The sequence below is a fragment of the Nomia melanderi genome, chromosome 11, assembly GCF_051020985.1.
Source record: "Nomia melanderi isolate GNS246 chromosome 11, iyNomMela1, whole genome shotgun sequence".
Lineage (NCBI taxonomy): Eukaryota > Metazoa > Arthropoda > Insecta > Hymenoptera > Halictidae > Nomia > Nomia melanderi.
In genome coordinates this window covers 5988941-6015071 of record NC_135009.1, presented here as the reverse complement: position 1 = coordinate 6015071, position 26131 = coordinate 5988941, and the positions used below count along the sequence as shown (strand labels likewise).

The 26131-nt window shown below is 35.1% G+C and overlaps 1 protein-coding gene and 1 long non-coding RNA gene across 2 annotated transcripts in view; both read left to right on the top strand.

The window, feature by feature from the left end:
• LOC116428871 (uncharacterized) overlaps positions 1–15093 on the top strand; it is a 39421-nt gene extending 24328 nt beyond the window's left edge. Inside the window, exons 3-4 of the long non-coding RNA XR_004235374.2 lie at positions 12390–12775; positions 14169–15093. This is a non-coding gene — a long non-coding RNA (uncharacterized LOC116428871). The remainder of the gene's footprint in view (positions 1–12389; positions 12776–14168) is intronic.
• Positions 1–26131, top strand: part of LOC116428870 (uncharacterized) — a 123162-nt gene that overhangs the window by 71242 nt on the left and 25789 nt on the right. The gene's annotated exons all lie outside the window — the stretch shown is intronic.

The following is a 26131-nucleotide window of genomic DNA, read 5'->3' as shown; positions in this document are numbered from 1 at the left end:
CTGCGGAAACATTCTTATTTAACTGAAATGGTACTAAAATCATTAACTCTTTGACCTACAATAATGTCTCACACTCGCGATGAAAATTTTAAACTGAATTTAAGAAATCTAAGTGTTATTTACGTTTCTTAAATATAAATTAAATATTACTTTTCTATTATCAATCGTTAACGTTTGAAGTAAATATAAATGTAGAATAAGTGACAACATTTCTTTCTTTACCTAATAAATTATTAACGATAAATTGTATCGATCATAGTTAAGAAATAAATCATAGGGCAAGGAGTTAATAATGTATCAAGTGAATTCGAATTGAATCCTACAATTTCTTATAGCTCCAATACCTTCCAAGATAGTCCATTGTTCTCTTTCTACCCAAAAATGTCAAGGTTCGTTCCCTCGTCCTTCAACCTACACACGACGCGTAATAATAAAAAAAAACATATACCCCGTGTCAAATGATCACGCGAGTACTGCTTTCTGCCGAAGTTCCATTAAAATTACACCGACTCGCTCTATAATCATCGATTGCTCGACATTGCGTGAACGAAAGGGGTGGGCAGGAAATACAAGCCAATATTTCATCTCTTAATTTAATCTCTGTAATTCGAGCCATCAGTGTAATTCCTGAATTACTCAGTGTAGAGCGGCTCTCCGTGCCATTATTCCTCCTTTTGAGTTCCATAATACCTAAATAAACGGCTCCGATAATGTATTCCGGATGGATTAAGATGATTATTAAGGAAAAAACCGTGGAAACACTTATGACCCTCGGATACACGCCCGAATCGAGTACACCGGGCCCCGGTTATTGACAATTACTTCCTCGAACACGATTCCTTTAATATTTATTATTAGCCGGGCCGCTGTCAGCATCGCGGCCGCAACACTACTGGAAATTTCCGACAATTTATTGGCTGGCGCAAGGGCCACTTTCACATACGATAAAACGGAGGATTGCTAGTGCAAGGATAAAATCAGGAGCACATTATTCACGATCGTTCGACGTGAAACACCAATCTTCTCCCGGACTGATCGTAAAATCATGCGCATATATGCCCGCGGTGCCACCGACTCGCGTACTTACACACGGTGCGCGTGGCTATCGTTTTCACGGAATTTCCGGTGTCGACTGCGCCGATTTCTGATATAGAGGGACCTCAATTATCCGAACTCTCGATTATACATGCCAGTGATGCTTCATTTTTCATTTGTTTTATTATTTGGTTATCGAAGTCGTGTATTTGATTATCTGAACCATGTTAATTCGGATAATCAAGGTTCTACTATACCGTTCGATTATCCAAACCAGTGATGGATAATTCTTTATTTGTTTTAATGTTCTATGATTCGAACTATGTATTTGATTATCTGAACCTCCGTGGTCCATATTAATTCGGATAATAGAAGTTCTATTGTACTGTCGGATGATATTTTTGATTCTTCAGGGTTTGAGATATTCGTTTGAATATATTCTTTTTCATTTTTCTTTACTATTTTGAATGTACGTTGTACGAATTAATTCTTTTGGGGGGTTGCATGAAATTATTTAATTATATAGCATAACAATTTTTAACATTCATAACTGTATAATACATACCCTTGAAGTAGTCAATAGGTTTCTGGGAAATTTGAACGGTTTTCCGATTTAAGTACTCCGCTTGGATTTCATGATTTTATTATACTGTGGCTCTTAGCATGCACTTCATGTGAAACGTATCTGAAATCATTTAGTTACCAAGAATAAGGATCTTGAGAGCTTTTTAGTCTTGGGAATAGAAGCGAAGGAAAATAAGACTACATAATAGTACACTTACCTTCGAGATCGTAAAAAAGAATGTCATAAATTTGACTTCAGACTTTCCTGATGACGTTGAAAGTCGCTATTTTTACAAAAAATAAATTAATAATTTCTGCAGGTTTAACAGATCACTAAAGTGGAATTTGAATTTTTTAAGCATTAACAGTTGAGTTTTTAATATATGGTGACGTTGTATATGAATAGTATCCTTGACGTTTAATACTATTTCGAAAATATCAAGCCAAGCATACTTTCAGTCAATAAATCAAAAACAATCGCCTGATAATTCTTGATAAAAATAATATTTAAATTCGAACACTTCGAAAGTTCAGACTGTGTGAACTTTATTTACAGTCTTAATCCGCGGCACTCACCGATTTATAGATAGACATTCGTACTGCTCTAATTGTTATTTACGCACTACGTAAGCTATACATAATAGTAAACGATAAACGTCAGTGTATTCCTCCAATTAATAGCACCTATCGCGAGATGAGATCCACCAAAAATAATTTATATTTCAGAACTGATGGTTAAAATTATCCTAAATTGATAATAATAAAGAATAAGGAGAAGGGATTGTCAATTGTTACTGAATATCAATTATCTGTTTAATAGAATATTAATGTAATAAATAATGTAGAATATTCCTTGGAAATAATATGAACGAAATAAATTACATCGCAGTGTCTCTTTTCTATGATGTCTATGTATATTCCTCTACGTTGCATAAAATTTCATGTTGTTATTTTTCAGAACATTTGAAACTATAGAATTTATTCATATTTATCGGATATGCACATAACTTTAATACTTATCACATTCCCATGTATATTCCAACCAATGAACAAATCAATTTATGCGAAATACCTGGATGTACTTAAAAATTTTTCTATACACACATATATATTTTCAGGATCAACAGGTCACCCGTAATTATGTCAATATGATACATACGTAGCAATCGCACATAATACCACATATTATCTTCCCATACAACATAAATTCAAAGTGTGTGTCTTTGAAAACTCCCAACGTATAATTTTGGGCACTATTTAATGCATTTAACAATTACTGTTTGGTTATCAATAATATTTATACATCTAATTTTTAATTCAAGTTACTTTACAATAACGTTGAACGTTTACACATATGTGTATAAAAATTTAAGATGATTAATTATTTAATTTCATTTGTCAGTTTACAGTAAAAAATTAAATAAATCAACAAAATTTCAATATATTGATGTGTGACTTCAAAGTCACACGGGCTATAAAGGGTTAACATTCACATTAAATCATCCATTTAATCATCAGCTGGGCTAACAATTACCTATTAACCCATCGAACGTTCTCATAATTTCTTTACAGCAATTCAGAATCTATGAAAGTACGAAATCCACGATTAACATTTACCTATAATCAACAATCAAAGCTGCATTTCATCGATCGCCCGAATCAATCACAATTTTTCACTCTTAATTTCCTTTAATCGTGAACATCGATCAATCGAATGAAATAAATCTTAATGGACGCTCCTCGCCAATCGAATAACCCGTAATCGAAACTGTAAAAATCATCGAACCTCTTCGTCATACGCAGCCCATATTTCTGCAGTCGCGGTACAATACGAAGTAATAAATTTTTCAAAAAAACGTCGGTTCCACTCCCAATGAAGTTCCGGATGATCGATGCCCGGCCGTAACAGAAATAAAACGATCGCTTCTCGAAGCCGGGCAATATAATAACATTGAAGTCAACGGTTATAAATGAATACTTCGTTCTTCAAACAGCGATACGTTGAAAGTGAAAACACGCAACTTATCTTGTCCCGGCGCGAGGCTGCAGATTTATGTCGCGAAATATATATAATTTCACAGTCGGTATATTCGAGCGGGCATTTTCCCTAGAACGGTTCCGAAGGATCGCCAATGATTAGGCCGAGGAGAAGACGGGCCGCGCTCGCGGCGGCGGCGGCGTCAGCACGTAGACAACCGTAAACGGTCGCGATTACCGCAATTAGCTCGCGTCGATCCGCTCTGAATTGCCGCGACTAACGAACACGCCACGCCACGCCGCGTTAATTAGTTCCACGAAATTTATCCGGCTCTTCTCTCATCCGTTTTTCTGACGATCCATCGGGCCCTACGTGGAGATACTGTTCCAAGGCCAACTTTCAACCCCCTAACAGCTTCAATCCCTAAAGCTTTTAGAGAGACTCGGAGGATTGGCTGTGATCATTAACCCCTTGCTTAACCCTCTGCATTGGGGCATCTTTCTTAGCTTTAACAACAACTCAAACGTATTCATTTGTAAAACAGTAAGTAATATTGTGTTTCCAATATAATGTTATATTCTTGAAAATAATTATTCTGTTTAAATGATGCATGAAATCAAATTTCAATTTATTATCTTTTTCTCTAGTTTCATTGCTTTCCCGATGCACCCTTGCCTCTAAAAGCAACAGTCCATTGCGAAGGATTAAAAATCTCATATACCAAGAAATTGATGAAAATAAACTTCGTTTAAGAAGAAAATGTGTCACTTGAAATATAAATATGTAGAATAGAATTCGGTGCATCCCAGAAATACTATTCAATTTGGCTCTGGTCAAAATAAAGGATTATTTCACTACATCAATATTTTATCTTCAAGCTGAACGTCCAATTACACTGAACAGAGAATTTCTTTGCATTCCCGCAGACTGTTAATAGTTAAATAAATTAGACAGCTGCTAAGAAAACTATATGATAAAGGATAATAAGATTAATCTCCAATATCGAAGAAAGATCGTCTTGAACATTTTGAACAGGATAGAATTTACACGCCGGTCACGAGTGACCCAGCATTCGCCGGATGCACTTCTTGAAATGTCAACGTTTAAATTGACACATGAAACAAATGACGTCCCACGAACTAAGGGATTAATATCGTGGCAGCCTTACAGTGTTGTAAATCTCGTTGGAACACCGTGGGTCCAGTCAGATGTAATTACTCTGTTCCGATGAGTGCCCCTTAACGATCCGCGCCCTTGTTTCCCCGGGAATGATTAACGAACCAGTTCACCTGATCGTCGAGGAAACAGTGAAATGCTCGACGGGCGAAATATATAATAACAGTTGCCGGGCAGCGTTCAGATTTACGATCGGCGAACGATACCCGACCGAGCTCGGTGGACGGTATCGTCAAACGAAATCGATGATCCCTGCAAGCCACCGCGGGACATTGTCTCTTGAACGGCGCGCGCTGAAAATTTACGTAACGCGTGTTTCGTCACGTGCAAATCGCCGGGCAATTATGATACAAAGGACGTCTTTCGGCTCGAAGGTCTCGGCATTCATTTAACGGCACGTCTTTTTTCATTTTCTTCTTTTGTAATATGATGGTTGCTAAATTGCGTGAAAAGAAGACCCATTTTAGAAGTTTGACGATTCTCGCGTTTGTTTTGGTTAACTTAGCTTTGGTAATTTCTGAAGATAAATGTTACCGTATTAGTGTCATTAAGATTTTGCACGTAAAATCGAAAGTTACTCGTAAATAGTTTAATTATTTTTGATGATAAGAAATTAGTATTTACATAGTTTCATACATTTTATAGTGTTTCACAGTTACGATAATTTAATTTTCTATGAAACGGATTTTTAATATTTTAAAAAATCCTCGTTTATAATGGTTTAATAGATGGCAATTGTTCATGTTCTTATAATATATTTTGATGCACAAACTTTCATAATATTTACATATTGTTTCGAATAAATAGAAGTTTTTTATTGAAAGAATCAGTGTGTAGTACGCAAATAATTGAACATTTTGTAACGAAAATCGTGAATTATATAACATTCGCAGTTCTGTAATTAGTATTTGACCTCATGCTTCGCGGTTTGATTCGTGACTAGACTCGCAGAAGCTGTTTCATTGTTAATGATTTGTCAAGAGGAAAGAAGGTTAAATACTCGCTAAAATACTTTTGCATCGACTGGAATATTTCAAGCAACTTTCATCTTATAATTAAAAATAAAAACGTTAAAGCTGTGACCAATTAAATGGTAAAAAACTATAGAAATAATACAAGGACTCGTTACTTCAATTATATTTTCATATTTCTTACTTCACAGTTTTAATAGTGCTGGTCGATTTGGTTATGCCGGGTCATTACAGTTCGAGTTTATTAATTCACTACATTAACATTAACACGGTGAACTTTCTTTGCTAATTTATACGTGCAATATTCGAAAGATCCTCGACAAAAAAATTCGTTTCCATAATCGCATCCGTTTTAATTTTCCGTACCAACATCTGTACCAATTTCTTTGCTAATTTATACGTGCAATATTCACGAGAGGTTCCATAAAGAAAATTGTTTCCGTGCGCATGCCTCGAATATCAATTTCCAGGACATCGATTTCTCAAAAACGAAGCAAACGAAGCTCCGTTCTCGCAATCAAGGTCTCGTATTATGCACTGTTGACTGATTTTCGCTAACACAACCGGTTTTTCAATAAGATGCTTGAAACTTGTAATCAAAAAACAAATACAACGAAGTGACACGAACGTTTCCATAGAAAAAAAGTTCGTTTCGCTACCTATACGCCTGGCGAATAATTTCCCTTTCCTTTTTTTTCGTTCGATAAAGCGTTCAAGGATTGCTGTGATCACTGGCTTAATTAATATTTCGTTCATCGTAAATTAATGGAACGTCGATTCTTGGTGAGCGGATTCGTGTTTCTCGCGCCTTCCTGCTGCGACACACACTGAAAATATTCGGTCACTCTTGCGTCAAAATCAAAGAATTTTTTATATAGTTCACATGGAGCGATGAAGCTTCCTAAAAATCAAAATTAAAATGTTTTAAAATCAGAGAAAATACGTAAAAGTCAAAATAGATCATTTTTGACCTCGAGAAATTAGATCGAAGTTAATATATCTTACAAACATTTCGTTCCTTTCATTACAATGCCTATAAAAATACTCTATAGCAACAGTAACAACTATAAAACAACCATAACTATAACAATAACTGTATTAAATGAATGACATAGTGATTAAATAAAAAGTTTATCTCCATCATTAAAATAACCCGATGTACACAAAAAGGAGACTCGACGGTCGAATTTTTTTTTCTCTAATCGTAAGAAATATCAATTTCTATCAATTTTCCCGAAGTCAGAATTTATTCATCACGATTCTTTTCCTTTATTCTACAACATTTCAGTTTCAATTTTTGAAAACTTTATCACTGTATGTTAATTCTATGAAAAGTTCTCTGATGTTAACGCAGAAATGAGCAAATGTTCACATTGTGCGCGGCGCACCGGCGCGTTCGCTCGGTGGAAACTCGAAGTTTCCGAGCAACAGGTGGCTCGACGGAATATCATTTCCGTGACGTGTTGTATCGGAACCGCCTCGCCAGCCGGCGAATGTCCGTGTTTCACGGCCGAATTTCATGAAGCGGAACGCGTGAAATCGAAACATGCCGATCAGATTTAATGTCACCGTAAAAATCGGCACGCGCACGCTCGCTCTCTGCACACGTTCCGTGAAAACGTTAAGATCTTGATTAGAGAAAGCCTCGGTAACGTAGAAATCGAAATTTATACCGGAATAATTAACCGTAATTAATGAATGGCTAGCAACAGCTGTGGCTTCAGAAAACGAATTTAAAGATAATAAATTGTATCGCGGATGATATGCACCGATGGCGTGTGCAACTCTATAATACACAGGCATATGTATTCCCAACAACAAATGCGTGTCGAAGATCAATGGATTTTCCATTTCATGTTTGATTTAATCGAATGTAGTGAGATCTTATATAAATGTCTGTGATATATACATAATTAGTTTAGAGAAAGGCCGAGTAACGTAGAAATCGAAATTTACACTGAAACCGTTTACCATAATTAGAGAATATTTATCAACGGTTGAGAGCGCAACAAATATTTAAGAATTGCGGTTTTTATGCATTTGTAGCGCGTACAACTGTGCAAAATATATAGAAAGGAAAAATGTTTATCGAAGGTTAATGAATTTTCTGTTTCATTTTGAAGTCAACGAACCTCATTACCGTCGAATGATATTTTTTCTTGCACTGTTTCTGTGACATAGTCTATGAAAATAGGAGTTTATAGACATGTCTACGATCAGTGCATAATTTGCAGAAATATGTCTAGATATCAGGATTTAAATTCGTAATTTCAAACGTTTTATGAGTTGGATAGGTGTTGTGGAATGTTTAATCGTTCAAGTATTCAATTTTATATTTTCAGTAGTGTTCGTTATAGGATTGCGTACTGTTTATTTCAAATGAAATAATAAACGAAGAAGTACATGTAACTGTATGTAGACGAATTCAGAGATCTTCTGGAAAGCATATTATTTCCAAATGATTTATCTACTGTATTAAATTGTTATCAATCAGGTTAATAATATTGTACGAATATATACATCGAGATATAAGAATCAGAATACGAGTACTTGTATTTAAAATAGACATCATTAATTACTAATTAACATCAAAGATTGTTAAACATTCCATACATCATAGAAAAATATCTTTTCCTTCCTAATACAATCAAATCATAAACATACAAAGCCCAAATAAATAAACGAATATCAAAATAACATATCCCTTAAATACAGTAAAACATTAATTAATCGAGGTACTATTTCTTGTGTTTTAATTTAGTTGGAATCCTGGTATAATTGAAACTCAATTAATTCGACAATTTAGATCATACCTTGAAATGCAAGCGACCGGCCTTTACAAATCTATTTTAAAAAGTTTCCACTCGAGTCTTCATGTATTTGGACTTACGCTCTTAGTCGCCCAATTAAATCGGAAAATCGAGGTTCCACAGTAAATTATTACTCAATTACCCAAAGTGAAGTAACATAACAAGTATAAAAATAAAATAAAAGTCCCGTCCGAACAATCGATTGAATAAAATTCCCTTGCAATAAAGTGCATCCCTGATTTGTTGCATTCGCGGTGCACGAGCGCCGTTCGTAAGATCATTACTAGCGGCCACAACAGAAAATACCGCGATGCCTCGAGAGCTGAAATCGAAACTTATCTTTCTCCCTTTCGGTCTTTAATTACGAGCTAGTCTGCAGGCCTATTTAAAAAGCGCACCACGCCCACGCACACCTACGAACCACCGCGCCGCGGCGCGCGGGCCTACACACGTTGACCAGCGGGAGACGCGAGCATAAATTATGTGTTTAACCAATCGCGCGCACGTCAGGTAACGCTTACAAAATAATATAATAACAGAAACACGCGGCGCATATCGGAATTACAGTAGAACCCCCAATAACGTAATTAACACGTTAAATGCCGCACAATTTTATAGAGCAAAATACACAAAAGGGATAAAATATAATATTAAATCATTTGCTTGAAGTACGTTATTATTATTGCATGCTCATCTAACTGAATATCACCACATCAGGTAGCATTACTTCAATATACAAATGTTTTCAAATAATCGTCGTTTAATTGAGTAAAATAACTGTAAAAGTGAGATTCTTCATAAGAAAGTATTAGGTTGATGCAAAAGCTTTGACGTTATTTTATGAGAAATGAAAAGAATAGTTCTCAACTGTTTGCTGTTTAAATTAAAACTAAGTAAAAACGAAGAAAGAAGTGTCCTTTATACAAGTTATAACATTTTGAACATACATGTTATTTTTTTGTTAACCTCGTATAGAAAACGTAAAAATTGAATCGACCCAATAATACAAATAGGGAGCGAAGTTGGATCAGCATCGAAAAGAGGAATTTCATTCTAAAACTACTGGACGGGTCAAAATGACCCATTCGTGATTTCTTCTTTTAGGAATTATTGAAAAAATAACGGGTCTTTCTGAGAGAAACTATTAGTTTGATTTAAATTACAAATTAATTGAAGTCTCAATAGATGCATTCTTGGAATTTCTATAGAGGAATTTCAAAAAGTCAGTTTAATTGCTCGGTAATTTTAATGTTAACGCGAGATTCGTAAACATGTAATCGCTGTAACACGGAATGTTTGAATTGCGTCTTAGGGGCTTCTACTGTGCATTGTTCATGATGATATTGATTACGATGGATGTGAATATTAGATCTACTGGAAAGTTGTGTTCCTTTTTGAATAAAAGGTAATACATTTTCAATGCATTTATTAATGTCTACTGAATAATATGACTTCCATCGTTATTGATGACCTCTTCCCAGCGTGATGGTAATTTGTGGATTTCATTTCTGTTGAATGACTCATCTTTGGAAACTTGAGATGGCATTAGCAGACAAAACATTCTGGTAGACCTTAAGTGTGAATTAATGTGGGTGTAACTTTTATAAATCTATTGTTGCTCTGCATAAGAATGTAATATCGATCTTGGCTTTTTGCGTCGGTTATGAAACTTCAAGGAAATTCATGATTTTATGGAATAATTTATTAAACAGGGGACGTAAAATGTATTTCTTATGGTTAAAATGTTACTGTGAATTTTGCCATTTTTACTTTACTTATTAACGTAGCGCAGTGAATGTATAAAATTAGTTTTACTATTCTCGTGAAGTGTGAATGATCAATTATCCTTCATGCTTATAGAAAATTTATAAACTATGTAGAACATTTATTCTAATAATTTTTATTTCACTTGTGTTATATAAAAGTTGTCTAGATTTATACAAATTTTTCAAACAAATTTAATCTCAGTCTAACTACAACCATGTAATCACACGTTCAATGAATTATCCTTCAAATGTGGAGGAAATTTAAATATCTCTCATATCTTTTACAGTAATCTTCATTTACGTAGCTGATACAAAAATGATACGTATTAATAAATACATTAAAAGGTGTTCCACCTCGATCCGGTTAAAATCACACGATTAACACAAGTGCGGACGTTTAGATACTTATCGGAACTTTATGTATTACAGTTCGTTACCTTCGAGCAACATTTCTACGGTTACCTGTTTCAACGAAGGCTATCGAACCGTACCTACAGACGCAACCATAAACGTCCGAACTGTTCTTTCGACGCATTTCATTGTGCAATACGTTTCTACCAGATGGCCCACAAATTGTGGGTCCCGAGTCTCTTGGTGATTTATTTCTTCACCGGCCACCTCGTGCACTTTTCCTAGTGTCCAGGATTCCATATACGCGGCCACAAAGGGAAAACGTTTATCGGGGGGTTACACTTTCGATTCACCATACTCGGTGACCCGTGTAAACCGTATACAGGCGCAGCAATGATCCCTGAAAAAAATTTTAACGCACTTGCGTTCCGCGGCGTCGATCAATGTCTCCCTCATGTTTTATAGAAGTGGACTACGAAACCAATGGTTAGGCGAAATTTTATTCGGCCATTAGATGAAAGATAAGAGCAACGAATAAAATTTTATTTGAGAATGAAAGGAATGCAACTTTATTCGAATGTAATTGCATTCTGCATCAATGGACGAAGTTGATCGAGTATGAATTTATTTTGATAGTATCTTGATAAGAATTTATTTTGATATAAATTGAGTCGATAAAATTGGTTGAATATGAATGTATGTGGTGGTAATATTAATTTAGATGAATAAGTGATAGTTTATTTGAGTAAACGGTGTGTATTTGAGTAATTAGACTAATTTTCTTATTGTTGGACAAATATTTGTTTGACGTAATTCGAATAACTCCAACTCTGGTTTTAATTAATATTCAAATTTGAAAGAGACAAACTTTTCACAATGAATGGGTTACATAGTGTTGATTAATTACCATTTATTGGCTTGGCCTAATCTGATTTGCAGTAGTTTGAATTATATAATGATCGTAGTGTTTATTTTGTCTGACTATTTCAAAGCCAAACTACTGATCTTTAACATTTTTTGCTGCATTTATGATAAAAGTTTCAGATGATTCTCGCCTTTAAGAATAAAATGACAGTAATAATAATATACTAATGATTAATTAAGTAAATTGTTTGATTCTCTATATTGATCTTTATAGAATAATTTTACATACATGTCGTTTAAGAGTTATATGAACACACGCAAAATAAACATTTGAATTTTATTTTCCCTTACTGTTGGATACAATGGAAAATAGATTAACGCCACTTTCAATCATTTCCTATGTCTTCAAAAAACAATGGACAACAGATTAACGCTTTATCTTTGGACAAAAATTTCTATCTATTATATTCTATAGATTCTATACTTTACCTACACAATATTCTAAATATTAAATACAAAATGATGGTTGATTAACCTTGATAGCCTACTAATTATTTCATAAACATTTTCCCCATTAAAAACAGTGCTACGTCTTAAAAAATCACTGTATATAAACTGCATCTCATAAAATCACTTACAAAATTCGAACCTACAACATTCAACTTCAAACTTTCAATTCTAAACTAAACCATGTTTGAAAATTCAAGGATCAATTCCATAAAATTCCACAGAATTTTCTGGTCGCTGAATCTTGCCTTGCAACCTCTCACGTTCACAGCATTAACGGTGTCGGTCCCCGGTGTCGCCATTTTGGAGAACGCTCGCGGATAACTCGCGTCGGCCAGTCGTCGGACAACTTTGATTTTCCTTGCAGGTGCGAACTAGAGCGAAAAGAAGCGAGGAGGTTGGCCGCGAGCTGCGTCCACGCCTACGCATCCAACCGCCTAACGATCGCACGTAGTTACCCGTTAATTAGACCTTAATTAGCCCGGTGCTCGTCGCCGTAAGCAGCTCGCAAAAATAAAAAAAATATGCCGTGGCACTCGCTTCACCTCGGTCCCACCTGACGACCTGGCAGGGAGGGAGGGACAGAGAGACAGACAGAGACAGAGAGGAGCTTCTTTGGGCGGTTCCAGTGAAAGAAATCGGCCCGGAAGATGCACAACGTCTCGACGGAGGGCGCGTCGCCCGGCGGTCGACGACTGTCCCGCAGCTTTCACTCCTGCCTTCGCGGAGCTGATCACGACGATCTTGAATCAGGTAGATCGATATTTTGACGGATATTTTGTTATCAATAACAATTATTAGAAAGAATCGTCTTGACTATTGCAGTTTATAATTTAAGAATATTTGAATTGAATATTGAATCAGATGTGTCGATACGTTAATGGATATATTGTTATTGGTTATTAGAAAAGATCATCTTTCTTATTGCAATTTATCATTTAAGAATATTTTAATTGAATCTTGAATCAGATGTATCAGGTATTTGGATGAATATGTTGTCATCGATTATTAGAAAAAACCATCTTGGTTATTGCAGTTTGTAATTTAAGAATATTTGAATTAAGAGAATCGAGAAATATTTTTTAGTATTTATTGTCTATCATTCTTTTAGTTTCTATTTTCTAATATCTAATGTATTAATCATATTAACGAGAAATAATCAGGTGATTAAATTAATTAGTTAATTGTAATATCTTCAATTTGTTGCCTTGCAATATCCAATCAGATTCATGGTGAAGTTTAGAGATTTGTTTCTATAGTTTCTATGGAATCTCTTGTCCTTCTAGTTAGTGGGCCATAAGACTTTATTAAATATGTTTTATTTCATTCAAATAAAAATTATTATAGACTTAATTGTGGTTGTTTCTAGTAAGTAACTTCCAAGAATTAATAATTCTTTATTGCTCATGTGAAACGTGGTTGTAGAATTTTTAAAGTTTAATTGATACTCGACAGATTTTATGCAATTAATAATCATGCTCGTCTCTAAGAAGTAGACATATTGGGTGGACATCGTAACTTGATCGCCTTGAATAAATTCCACCGTCGTATGAAAAGTTGCTGTATATAAGAGTTACATGACTTCGAAGTGCATTATATAGTATGTGTATTTTTCTTTTCGATGGAGGCGTATTAGGAATTCAAAAACAGACTTTGTTTTTTTAAAAGTCTGCTTTATTGACAAGTAATCATCATTAAATATCACAAATAATCATAATTATCATCAACACGGAAACAGAAACCTGACTGTAAAACCATAATTTGCTTATTTTTCATTCTTATTTGAAATTGCCACGAAGAATTACTGCTTAAATTTTTTTTTCAATTCCAAGTACATTCCAAGAGAGTTTATCAAATTTTACTCTTATCAAAGTCATCTTCATATCTTCATTAGAACTTTCTACCTCTGTAATAAAGAAGCTTTTCTTCGAAGAAACACGAGAATTTTCACATAAATAATCCTTCCGAATGAACTATTTTTGTTTTTGAAATATGTCTCAAAATGTCTCATATGTCTGAATTTTCTTCGAGCATAAATGTATCACAAACTATTTTAAATACCGCTGAAAATATTAAGAAAGGATAAAACAACACTAGGATTCGCAAACTTTTGACTGGCACTGTACGCAATTTTATTTTATTCCAGGTCTCGTGCTTCTCGATTTAGCTAGCGACCGAAGCGTTCATTTCTTCAATTTCGTATTAATTGTGATATATTAGAGCAGTGGTTCGAGCGGGTTGTCCCTCGTTTCGTCGTTATCCTTTTTACGACGTAGATTGGACGATTCCGCGGCGCGCATTGCGTAGGATAACGACACGCATGATTTACATGGAACGTAGGTGACGCGTACGCAATGTTACGGGCCTACGCTCGTTAAAACTGCACTTCCACTTTCTCAGAAAAGAAAACCATTCGTGGGAAAAAGAGAACAAGTCGGTTGCGGTTCTTGACGCAATCGTCACTGTCGCGTTTTCCGGCAGAGTTTCTGAGTTACGACGCTCTGGATTGAGATTAATTGAAGCCCCGATGAAATTTAGAGCCGGGAATGCGCTCCATTGATCTTCGCCGCGATCGTCGTGCCGTTAAGGTTACTTTAGGGGATGCAAGAATCATTAAAGCACTCTCATGCATTATCTCCGTTTCATTTTAGTACGTTTGAAGGCTTGTGCAATTTATTTGTTAACCGTAGAACTACTGAGCGTTTAATACGATTAATATGTAATATTTATAAAAATTGTAACAACAGATTTCTTTTCGGTTTCATAGTATTCAAATGAAGCTATTTATTTTTAAGATAATTTCGAATATTTAGCACTTTTAGGATATCAGTAATTGTGAGATGAGAAAACTGAAACCCATTATGTTGAAGGTTGTGGTAGTTCTAGTATTAAACGATTTAATTTGGTCTATTTAAAGGCACACTCGCAAGTATTAAAATTTCGCGAAGTGAATACTTCATTGACATTTTATTAAATGATTTATTGAACTAAAGGAGAATTACTGTAACAGTATTAAGTACTATATTTATTGGAGAATCAATAAAATAATGTTACATTATCAAGATGTTTTGTCTTTTATTCTTGATAAAAATGGTGTGCATTGTTGGAGGATAATGTCGAATATTATTATTAATAGTATTGATTTTAAACCTTTTTTCCCTAAAAATAAAGAATACATTTAAAGAATAACGTATTAGAAATTTCATTTCTATACAGACGTCTAGTAAACAGACACATGTGGCTTACTTAAATTATTTAAATAGTTACGAAATGATAGTTATATTTTTCTAAAATGCGTTTCAGACTTTGAATTAAAATTATTTACTTTGAGTGAGAGGCTTCTCCTACACAGCAGTAAACAGAAACAACATAAATAACGCATGCAATTAATGTTTTACGGTCCAATTACTTTTTATGGGGTATGAATGTGTGTTTTATTCGTTGAGGATGTAAAACGATTAGAGATACATTTTAATGAAGAATATATTATAGCACAATGTGATAATTAAATATTAGGTACATTAGATTACATCATGTTGCGTGGTAGTAATGTTTAAAACGTTTAAAATGTCCTACTCGCATACGTCAATAAATATAAATAATAATATTCTACAGAGTGGAGTAGAATCTTTTAAAATTCTATATTTATAAAATACACTTCACATACAATACAATAACGCATCAAAATCAATATCTATAAAAATATATTTTTCACTATTTTCATTGTTTATTCCTCAACAGTGATTTTTCGAATAAAATTGTTTAAAATTTTTAAAAAGTGTTTCTAAGGCTGTTAATAATTTACTCATACGGTGTCAAATAGAATTAGTTTAGGAAAATTCTGGAGATTCCATTTGTGCCTTGAAAAAAAGGACGAACTCACTGGAGTGTTCATTTAAAACAACAAAAAGACGTAATAACATTTGAGTCGCCGAAATAATTCACGTGAATATACGGCACTATTGAACCACAACGTCTGACGCCCACAAATTCTCGGGCAGAGACGCGTCTGAAAGCTTCCAACGAAACAAACTTCCCAAAATACTTTCTATTTGCCACTTCGCCAGGCACTGGTGACACAGGAATACCATTCGTACGCTCAAAAGGTCTGATAGCAGGCAATTACACTTTCCCCTGTTCCAATTTTGAGTTCGTATCAAAATTGACTTCAGAATGTCTTGTTATATCATTTACTTTCATTATCAGTCTTGCGATTGAACTATATTACAGTTAATTAAAGAATTTAATTAAGTAATTGTTGACGCTCGGTGTCCCGAACTGAAACACCGTTACGTCAACGTTCCTCTAAATCTTTCAAGGGATCGTAGCTCAAATAACTTCATGAAGCCATCGACCATTACCTTCAACAACCACCCTCAGCTGTTCGAGGATTAGCATTTTTACATTTTAGATATTTACTCTTTGCATGTTTTATTAGGGTTAAGGCGCTTCATACAGTTTTTTACCTGCTACGGTCGAGGCACTCGGAATTTCCATGACGTCACGCGAAGGTACTCTCGATACGTGCAGGTGACTGATGGACTTGGAGGTGGTCAACTTTCCGGTGACTGTCACCAATCCGGAAAAACGGCCTCCTCCCTGTCCAAAACTTGTAACTCTAGGAAACAACCAATCCGCGTGTCTCATCCCCCGACGCTACCCTTACAGCCACCTATTTAAGGGTAGATCTTAGCACAAAACGCCGAATTTCTAACCAAGAGTTCCACGGAGTCTCTAACGAAGAGTTCCACCACAACACATATCGACGGAATTTCTCATCAAGAGTTCCACAACAACACACATCGACGGAATCTCTAACCGAAGAGTTCCACCAATAACAAGCATCAACGGAACATCTACCGAAGAGTTCCACAAACAACACGAATCAACGGAATATCTAACGAAGAATTCCACAACTTAACGTATCGACATCGATCCAATTACAACTCATCGAAAATCTCATTATTTCATTCAGGCTCAGCATCACTAATCTGAAACTGAGCCAGAGCATCGCCGTAACTAACTGCGAAGCTCAACAGTAATAGTAATAGTATGTTTAATTAAAAAGAGAAAAACATAGAACAATTTTTAATCTCGACATTACCCTAAATTTGTTTCTTTTTTAGTGCTTTTCTGCCACGGTATTAAGAGAAATTACTAATAAAATCCATCTAAATTAAACATCATATAATAATATAAACATTTTATTTTAAAAAATCCATTAAAATCTCATTGAAGCTTTAAATATGGACGTGCGGTCTCACAGTTCTCTATATAAAATATTGTGAATTTTGAACTAGTGAAATTTTCATTATATAGTTAGTATTATTGCTACGTAGGGACGTTTAAACAACCAAAAACAAATAAATACAATAAATTTGTTCATCAGTCGCTATAAACGAGAATATTTAACATCAATCAGTAATTTTTAGACTTTCATACTTAAAGGTTAAAACAACGAACATCAAAAAAGAGTGTCATAAAATTCATAAAGAAACACACCTAATGAAGGAAATAGTATAATAGGAATGATGGTCGCTAATAACCACAGCAGTTGATGCGATCTTAACTTGCGGTGGCAACGAACTTGGCAGAACTTTACACGAACAATTTTGTATTTGCCTATTATGTACAGATATGTACACTAATTTTGTTTATTTATAATTTTCTACAATAAGATTACTAACGTATATGATATGTCGTTGGCAATTTTGGAACAAAAACATCACAACGCGATATTTATTTGATATCTATATTTTTGATTGAGCAATGTTAGATCATATTAAAATTTCTCAAAATTCCACCTTATTATTTCGATATTTATATCTAAAGAACAATGATAAGATGTTTTCTATAAAGCCCAATGAACAATCCAACACAAACATTATCTGATTCACCGATGTTCACCTGAATTTTTACAGGTTTTTAAAGATATCGTGATCTGTCTCCCACTTATTTCGATATTTTCGCCTAAGAAGAAATCACACAATTATATTATAATTATGTTATATTACGCATAGATTCCTAAGAAAGTTGCTTTCCTTTCATTTTGATGAGTCATGTATATATCAATTGGAACTTTTGCCGGGTGGATTGCCGAAACGGATCACTGTGCGCCGTTACGAGCTCGTAAAATCTCCGATCCAGCCGTCACCCACAACTCCGCTATCGCTCAGTGAAGGGACACCCTGTATTTGGCATCGCGCACCTACGTGAAGCGTATTTACAAGATCTCTCGCGCCTGGAAGCGTAACCGAGGGAGGCCGCGTTAATATTTACTTTCATACACAGCCTCCGCTCGCGGCAGTTCATTCCTGACTGTGTGTCGTGTTACTGTCTAACCGGGAGCGGAACTCCCCGCGAATCGATCCCCGTAGTTTGCCTCTATTTATCTTCTCCCGCTATTGTACAATAATTACGCGGTCTTTCGTGCTCTCTTTGGTTCAAGTTGCGCGAGAGCCGCACCTGAACGGATCCACGCAACTTCCGGAGTATTTAATCATCCCCGGATATCCATAAAACATTAGGTTTACGGAACGCGTCAATTTGACACATACTAAATTTGCTAAATATTATTTGCTAAGTGTCCACGTCGATTTCGATTGATGCAGTTACACGGATACCAGTCTCAATTATCTACTTTTAAATCTTTAATTTCCAAGATCGAAATGAACAAACATCAACGTTTGTAGGAACCATGTTGTAAAGTATACGATAAACGTCCGTAAACCCAGTGTTCAAAACCTCAGACAGCCTCCACGCCTCGCGTGTCTGACTCTTAATTGCCTGTTAATTCGAAAGTGACACGATACCGACTCTGTCTTTCGCGATCTTGGAGAAATATCTCAGTTCCAGAAGTGTTTCGGTGATCTTAAATTCGTCGAACTCGAAGAACCAACGCTACATTGACCGAATCCAATCATGTTTGGCCGATCGGCTGATAGGACTTAGTGCTGGATCTATTAGACTTCAGTTGTTTTCGTGGACATTTGAACTTGGCATCGTTGAAAAGATCAGTGTAACTTTCACTTTCGATCTGTACACGGTTTCGACTCTGAAATCCAAGTGACCGTGAGTAAGAGAATCAGATAGATCTCTGACGACGGGCCTGTCACTCTTGAGTATCCGCTGCCTGAGTGATAATTAAATTCCATTGTTGATGGTATAACACTTCGGAGTGAATGAAGTGTCCCAGACTTTATTATAAATACAAAAGCACGTCTAAACTGGTTTGACTTCTTTGGATCTGTATGAATCGGAGCAACGCGTGAACCAGACTCGAAAAAAAGTTTCTACTAGGCGCTGTTCGAGAGTCGATCATCTTTTGTTTACCGTTGCACGAGACGAATCTCTCAAAGAAGAAGAAGAATGCTTCGGTGATTGCCTAAGACTATTAATAAAACATCTTCGGATGTTTATTTCATGACGATCGAAGGACGGTAGGAGGTTGTGACTTCATCGCGTTTCCACAATTGAACGGGCGAGACTTGTAATAAAGAGTGGCGTGTGCAGCGAGGGGAGGCGATGCGTCGAAATCTGGCATAGCAGATTTTTGAGGCTTCCTTAACCCGGTAGATTGATTCGCGGATGATCTAATAATTGACCAAGGACGAACACCGGCTGAACGGCTACCAGCTAGGAATTAGAGTGCACCGGCAACATGAGAATCCGATACGTGCCTCAGGATATCGGAAATTGTTACAAGCGTACGTTGTTTTTCTGGTTTCCCTCTAGCCTGATCTGCTTCTTTTTTATGTAACGTGCTAATTGAAACAATGCATGCTTGCGGTGTATTGGAGATTCTTTTATATTACAGGGAAACGGTTTTTAATATTCACCTCATATTATTTGGTATCGCGTAAAACAATGTATAGTATGAATAGTATTTGTTTGTGAATTATTTGTTTGAAATTGTTAGTTGATATCAATGGAAATAAGTTTGTTGAAATAAACTAAATTAAAAAATAATAATTGTAGGAAATGTATCTGAGAAATGGTGAAAAATAATATGTAACACTTGAGTCTTAAGTTATTCCCTAAGTAGTTATCTAGTTAGATTTATATTTTTTAATTAATTTCCGATACTTATAATTATTTTATAAGTTTTTAGTTACTTCTGTTATTACTGTGTAATTTTTTTATTAACTATTTAAATAAGTAGATGCTATTCTTTTAATTTGTAACTATTAAATTGAATTTAAAAGAATGTATTATTTCTTTTCGGTTGGAATAATTGAATTTCGTTTTCGTTTTAAATATAGATGTATGGTTCAGTCCATAAGTGATTTCTTCTTGAAATTCAGTTGAAAATGTTGGAAGGAGTGAATTATGATGAAAACTACGTTTTCTATGGAATCACAGTTACACGGTAGTTGCATCGACCAAATGTAATTTGTCATTTCTATTAATTTTCCGTCGGAGTTTTATAAAAATATTAATGTGAAATTTTGTTCGAAGATATCGCAGAGTAAACAACTCTGCATCCCGTATCGGTTGTACGTATGCAAATAAGCGTCGCAGTCGTTCGAAAGTACGATCCCATGTAAATTAACGGTAAAAGTTGTAAAACGGGGATTTAAATTTCAACTTTGGCTATGCAATTGCTCGTGAACGCAAACACGCCGGTTTAGCAGTTATTAACATGTGCATGCAACGGTAGGAAAGTGGTCCGACTAGACGCAGATAAACATTTTATCATGCTTTTATTATTTTAAATGTCAGCACTGTGTTTTCTCGTGTATCGCTCAGCTGTAACGAATTTTTCTACTTTCTGTTACATTGAAAAAGAAAATTTCTTTCGTCGACACACATATCTAACGGCAACTTAAATTATCAACGCTTCAATTAGATAAATGTTACACGCTTTGAAGAAAATGTTAAGAAGGTTAAATTATTCGCGTTTTAGTACCAGAAAGATTCATATCGATAAACCAGTTACTCTAAGTTTTATTGCCGTAAACTACACACTTTACAAGACAGTCACTGAATTAAATAGATCACATTACTTAGACCGTGAATTATTTACTTACTGCGCATATTTATGTAATTTAACATGTTTACACGCAAGATTAGGGGAACCAAATGTGAACGAAAATTTATTTTCACACAGTCAATGATTTAGATTGTAAATGAAATGAAACGATATTGACGTGATTGTGATCTATATTTCACTATTTGAATTACTGAAAGGCAGAAATATATAAATAGCTACAGTTATGTTGTGAATTATTGAATTTTATTAGCGAAAGAGTGGGAAAGGGGTTAAAGTTTCCAAGATTTTAGAATTCTCTGAAATCTACTCGCAAAGTTGATACTCACAATTTTGACTTTTCAGTCTGAATCTTGACTGACATAAATTACTTATTCTGTACAATAAATTAGTTACTTCTATAATATTTCTATTTTTTAGTTATCTTCCACCAGTCCAATACTTTTAAAACTTAACAAAAAATAAATTATTCCTCCACCTTTAATAAAGATCTCAAAATTTTCGAAATAGCTTATATACGTTATATTATATACTATTTACTTTCTAATTCATTCAAATATCTGTACTATTGATCGAAAGAAACACTTACAAAGCTAAGGGTTATCGTCCCCATATCACCTCAGCAAATTAAATCTTTTATTCATACTATTATTCCCGACAAATAGGATATTCATGTCAAATTACTAAATTCCTTGTCTAGATCCACATTTTCACCCGAACTTCGAGTTCCCATTCCAAAGTAATTAGTTGTCTCCAGTATCCAACATTTTCATTTCAAACACGAAGCATTCAACCTTGATCCCGGCGCACCGAACTATACCTCGGGCAGAGTACCAATGAGGCAAAAAAAAGACAATCAAACGAAACCGAGGGGAAAGCTGTATAAGAAAAACCTGGAAAGACTCTCAGTGGCGCAAAGGGCTGGTATTGTGGTATCGAGTAATAGGATCACTGCACAGGCCAATTTTATTGATCCATCGCCTGTCAGCTTCTCCTGTTCCCTCCTTTCAGGCACAATTTTTTATCTCCTAATTATACGATCGCTTTAATAGCCGCCAACCGGCAATTAAGTTGTATCCAGGGTTGTACTCTCTCTTTTCCCTGTCCCTCCCCCTCCCCTCCCACCCCTTTTTCTTTCTCTTTCTTTCTCGTTTCCCCCCACTTTTTAGTGTTCCGTTTCACCGTGAAACGCGGACGATGTCCGCCAGTGTGTTTTCCATCGGGCAAGAAACGGAGAAAAGGAGCCACGGAACAACGAACGAGATGAACGAGATAAACTCGCCGGCCATAGAAACACATTTCCATTCTCGAGGGGAATTAAGACGCGACGAACGTCGGCGTCGAATTACCGTTGACTTTTTACCGGGCCCGCCTGTGTTTTACGCGGCAATAACTTTAATTGAATCGATCTTGCTCCTCCTGTTTTTCCGTCGCGCCGAGCCGCCGCGACGCGCGGAAATTTTCGAAGTTCCGCGCGACCGATGCGACGGCTGAAAATAACGCGAACGATCCATACACTCGGGTTCAGAAGTTGGTGACTCTTCGGTGAACCGGTAGAACAAATTAGTGTTTTGAAATTTTTTTTTTTTAAACTTAAAATATATTTATTGATCTTCTGAATTATGCAGATTCAAAGTTTTCTTGGAATGGTTGATTATGTTTTCGAATTTGAAGTGAATTGTGAAAGTTTTTCATTGTAAAGGAAATTAAAAGTTGTTTAACGTGTAATTACAACAACTGAATTTTGTAGATTCGATTAGGAAAAAAGGTACTACACAATTTGTGTTTTACACTTTCGAATGATAATTGTTTGTATCGTGTTGTAAGATATAATTTGAATTTAAATTATTTTCTTTGTTAGTTTCCTAGCCGACACAGTTGCAAGTAATCAAGTCATTAAGCGGTAATATTTCTCGCTTGATGATGATTCGACGTTTGAATGATGTTTGATGGTATCTGGTATCAAAATTCCACTTCTGAATCATTTTTGATTAGATTAGATATATCATTTTCGTTATTTTATTTCACATATTTATAGGATATATAATTCTTAATTTATGATGTTACATATCAAGTGTTTCCAAACTGTTGACCTGCAATGTATATTAATCAGTTTTTCGTAGGATCTCTTACCTCAAAAAATAAATCAGAAAAATGCTTAATACAATTCTACCTCGAAAAATTCAGATTATTTCTAGTATTCACGTGTTATGAAAGAAAATAAAGTAAAACAGAATGTACTATAATATCTCTTGTCTTCAACAATATTATTAAAATTCTTTTCTTCAGTTCGTAAACACTGAACAATTTTATAGATAATCAATTTTTATTCCATATTACTTCGTTGCGTTCAGAAAGACTAAAATATTCAGTATATTCACTAAGTTATTATTTTCGAATGATCAATTCTTCATTGAGCAGAAGGAGAATTGCTTCCACGAAAATATCTTGAAGTATGCAGTAAAAATAAATTATTATTATTACATACATGGAAGCCAATTACAAATTATTTTCTTCAAAATAACCAGATGTTCGGCGACTTCTGGACGAGGATGTACGTAGACTCTCGTGGCTTGCAGGCTGTATGCATATGTACGCTGTCAGTAGAAACCTCTGTGTCAAACAAGTTCGCAAACCTCTCGCGTATGATGAGCCGAAAATATCTGTAGTCGAAGCAGCGATCCGAGAGTGGGTCTGAGAAACTTTCCTTTTGACAGAGGGGATCTACTATCCAATATTCCATTTCGTATTAACCGAAGTTGCGGTGTTTCGTGGATCATAGATCAATGGAACTTCAACATTATATAAGCTAATTGAATGGTAAAACAATTTACCGGATAATTCAGGAATAACGTTTCGACACGGATATCAATTTTCTTTGCACAGAATATAGTATTTTTCATCGTACATTGGGTCATCCCAGAAATAATGCGGTTTTTCATATTTCTTTTATTTTTAAAAACAAGGATAAACAAAATTTTGTTTAAAATAATTATAATGTATAGATAGACAATTTATAGAAAACAGTTTTGTTTATTTTTATTTTTAAAAATAAAAAATATTGAAAAACCGCATTATTTATGGGATGACATATTAATGAATTCAACAACAGCAGTTTACGCATGTTACAACAGTGTCACAGATAAATCAAATTTTTCTACTTATTGGTCAAATATAATTCAATATGAAAATTTTAATACTTCAAAATTCAGTTTCTAATTTTATTAAATTCTAAATACTCCTAAAAAGTATAAAATTTGTAAATACTCGTAACTTTTATATTTTCTAGAAGTTTCTTAATAATTCACTAGTTCATCTACATAATTGATGAAACTACTGCAAGTAGTTCTCCGATGGAAATAAATAAATGCACAGTAACGTTGATTTTTTGTAAAAATATCAAATTCACATTGGGACAGTTGGCCTAATGGAGTCGGAAGATTTAACACAAAATGAAGGTGTTATTAAAAGGTATTTCGAAATATGAGACCTACAAATAAAACGTTAACGAATGCCGCCGTCGAAAGCGACAACGCACGCGAACACTCGCTGGCATCCACCAATTCATCGCATCGGCTCAGTTCCTTGACATTTGAACGCGAATCTCCGGCTTTCACGAGCAATTCGAAACACGTGCTTCGCTTCCTGTTGTACTAGATATCCCATGCACAGCACGTCCGTGCAATCGCTCAATAATAACACGATTGCACCGCTCGAAATCGGAGCGAAAAGGCTCTGCAGGAATCATCAAAAATTCCATCGAGGAATTGCGGAACCGGTGATTTTCCATTTCTACTTACCCTCGAACAAACTTAATCCACCAACAAAGAAAATTATTATCTAGAAATTGTAAAGAATACAGAGAATATTTCCGATCCAGTAGTACAACTGAAAAAGGATGATTCAACGTGAAAAAATAAGTCCAAAAGGAAGAATAACCTTTTCTTATTTGAGCTTTGTGTTTAAGAAAATTGAGTTTGATAATCAACTTGAGGAATGTAGGTATTTATGAATCTTCACTGTTTGTTTACATACAATAGAACCTTAATTAACCGATTCGCTATTTTCCATGATCTAGATTATCTAAAATCTTAGTTAAATTAGAATTCAATAATTTGTATTGACAAATAATATCTTGAAATATACAAATTTTCAAAATGTTCTTAAGTCTCCGTTTATTTGGACTGTTAATTATCTAATTAAATTAGATAATCGAGGTTCTACTATATTAAGAAATAAAGTCTCGTACAACAAAATGTCCATCTTCGTCCTTATTATCCAATCTTGTCCAGTATGGAATCAATCTCATTTAATTAAAGTAAAAAAAATTCGATTTCCTGGGAAAGAAAACCTCAGAAACATTTTTATCCCTTCTTTCCAACTCGGTTTTTCATGTAAAGCCGTCTCCCATCCATTGCGCAGAACACAACAATGTTGCCTATCAGCAGCAAGTATGCGTTCATTCAATTAATTTCGAGAACAAAAAGATTTCCCTACAGGATGCACGACAAAACTCACGGGAAAGTGGCTTTCACGCGTACAATTTCCTGTGACGTAAAGAAAGAAGTAAATTGGACGTCTAATCAATCATAAATAATAACCAACGGTCTCCAACGGTTGGATGTAATTGAATAGTAATTTAAAAGTCTGTCGAAATCGATATTGCTTACCGATCCCATTATCATTTACATTCTCAGCGGCGGATATTGTTGTCGACGGTGAAAGGGGGATTTCATTGGAAAAGAATCGCATATGATCGATGACGCGAGAATCCATGCGACGAACCAGTTAATTTCGCAGGAAATTACGATCGTAAAGTTTCTCGAAATCCGTTCCATTGTTAATTTATAAATTCCATTCGCGCTGGTGAATTAATCACCGTCGATTAACGAGTAACGCCGCTAATAACGAGTTTGATACTTTTTATTACAATATTTTCGATCGGTATCGGTCGCGTTAATTTTCATTGGTAACGTCGGGGTTCTCGTCGGAAGAGGAGGACCTCGGGAAGAGGCACGGAACCTTGGAAAGTCGCGTCGAACCTTGGTCCTGGAACAATAAAAAAGAATCACGACTGGGAATTATGCGAAATGGGCGCGTTCCATTAAACGACATTGAAA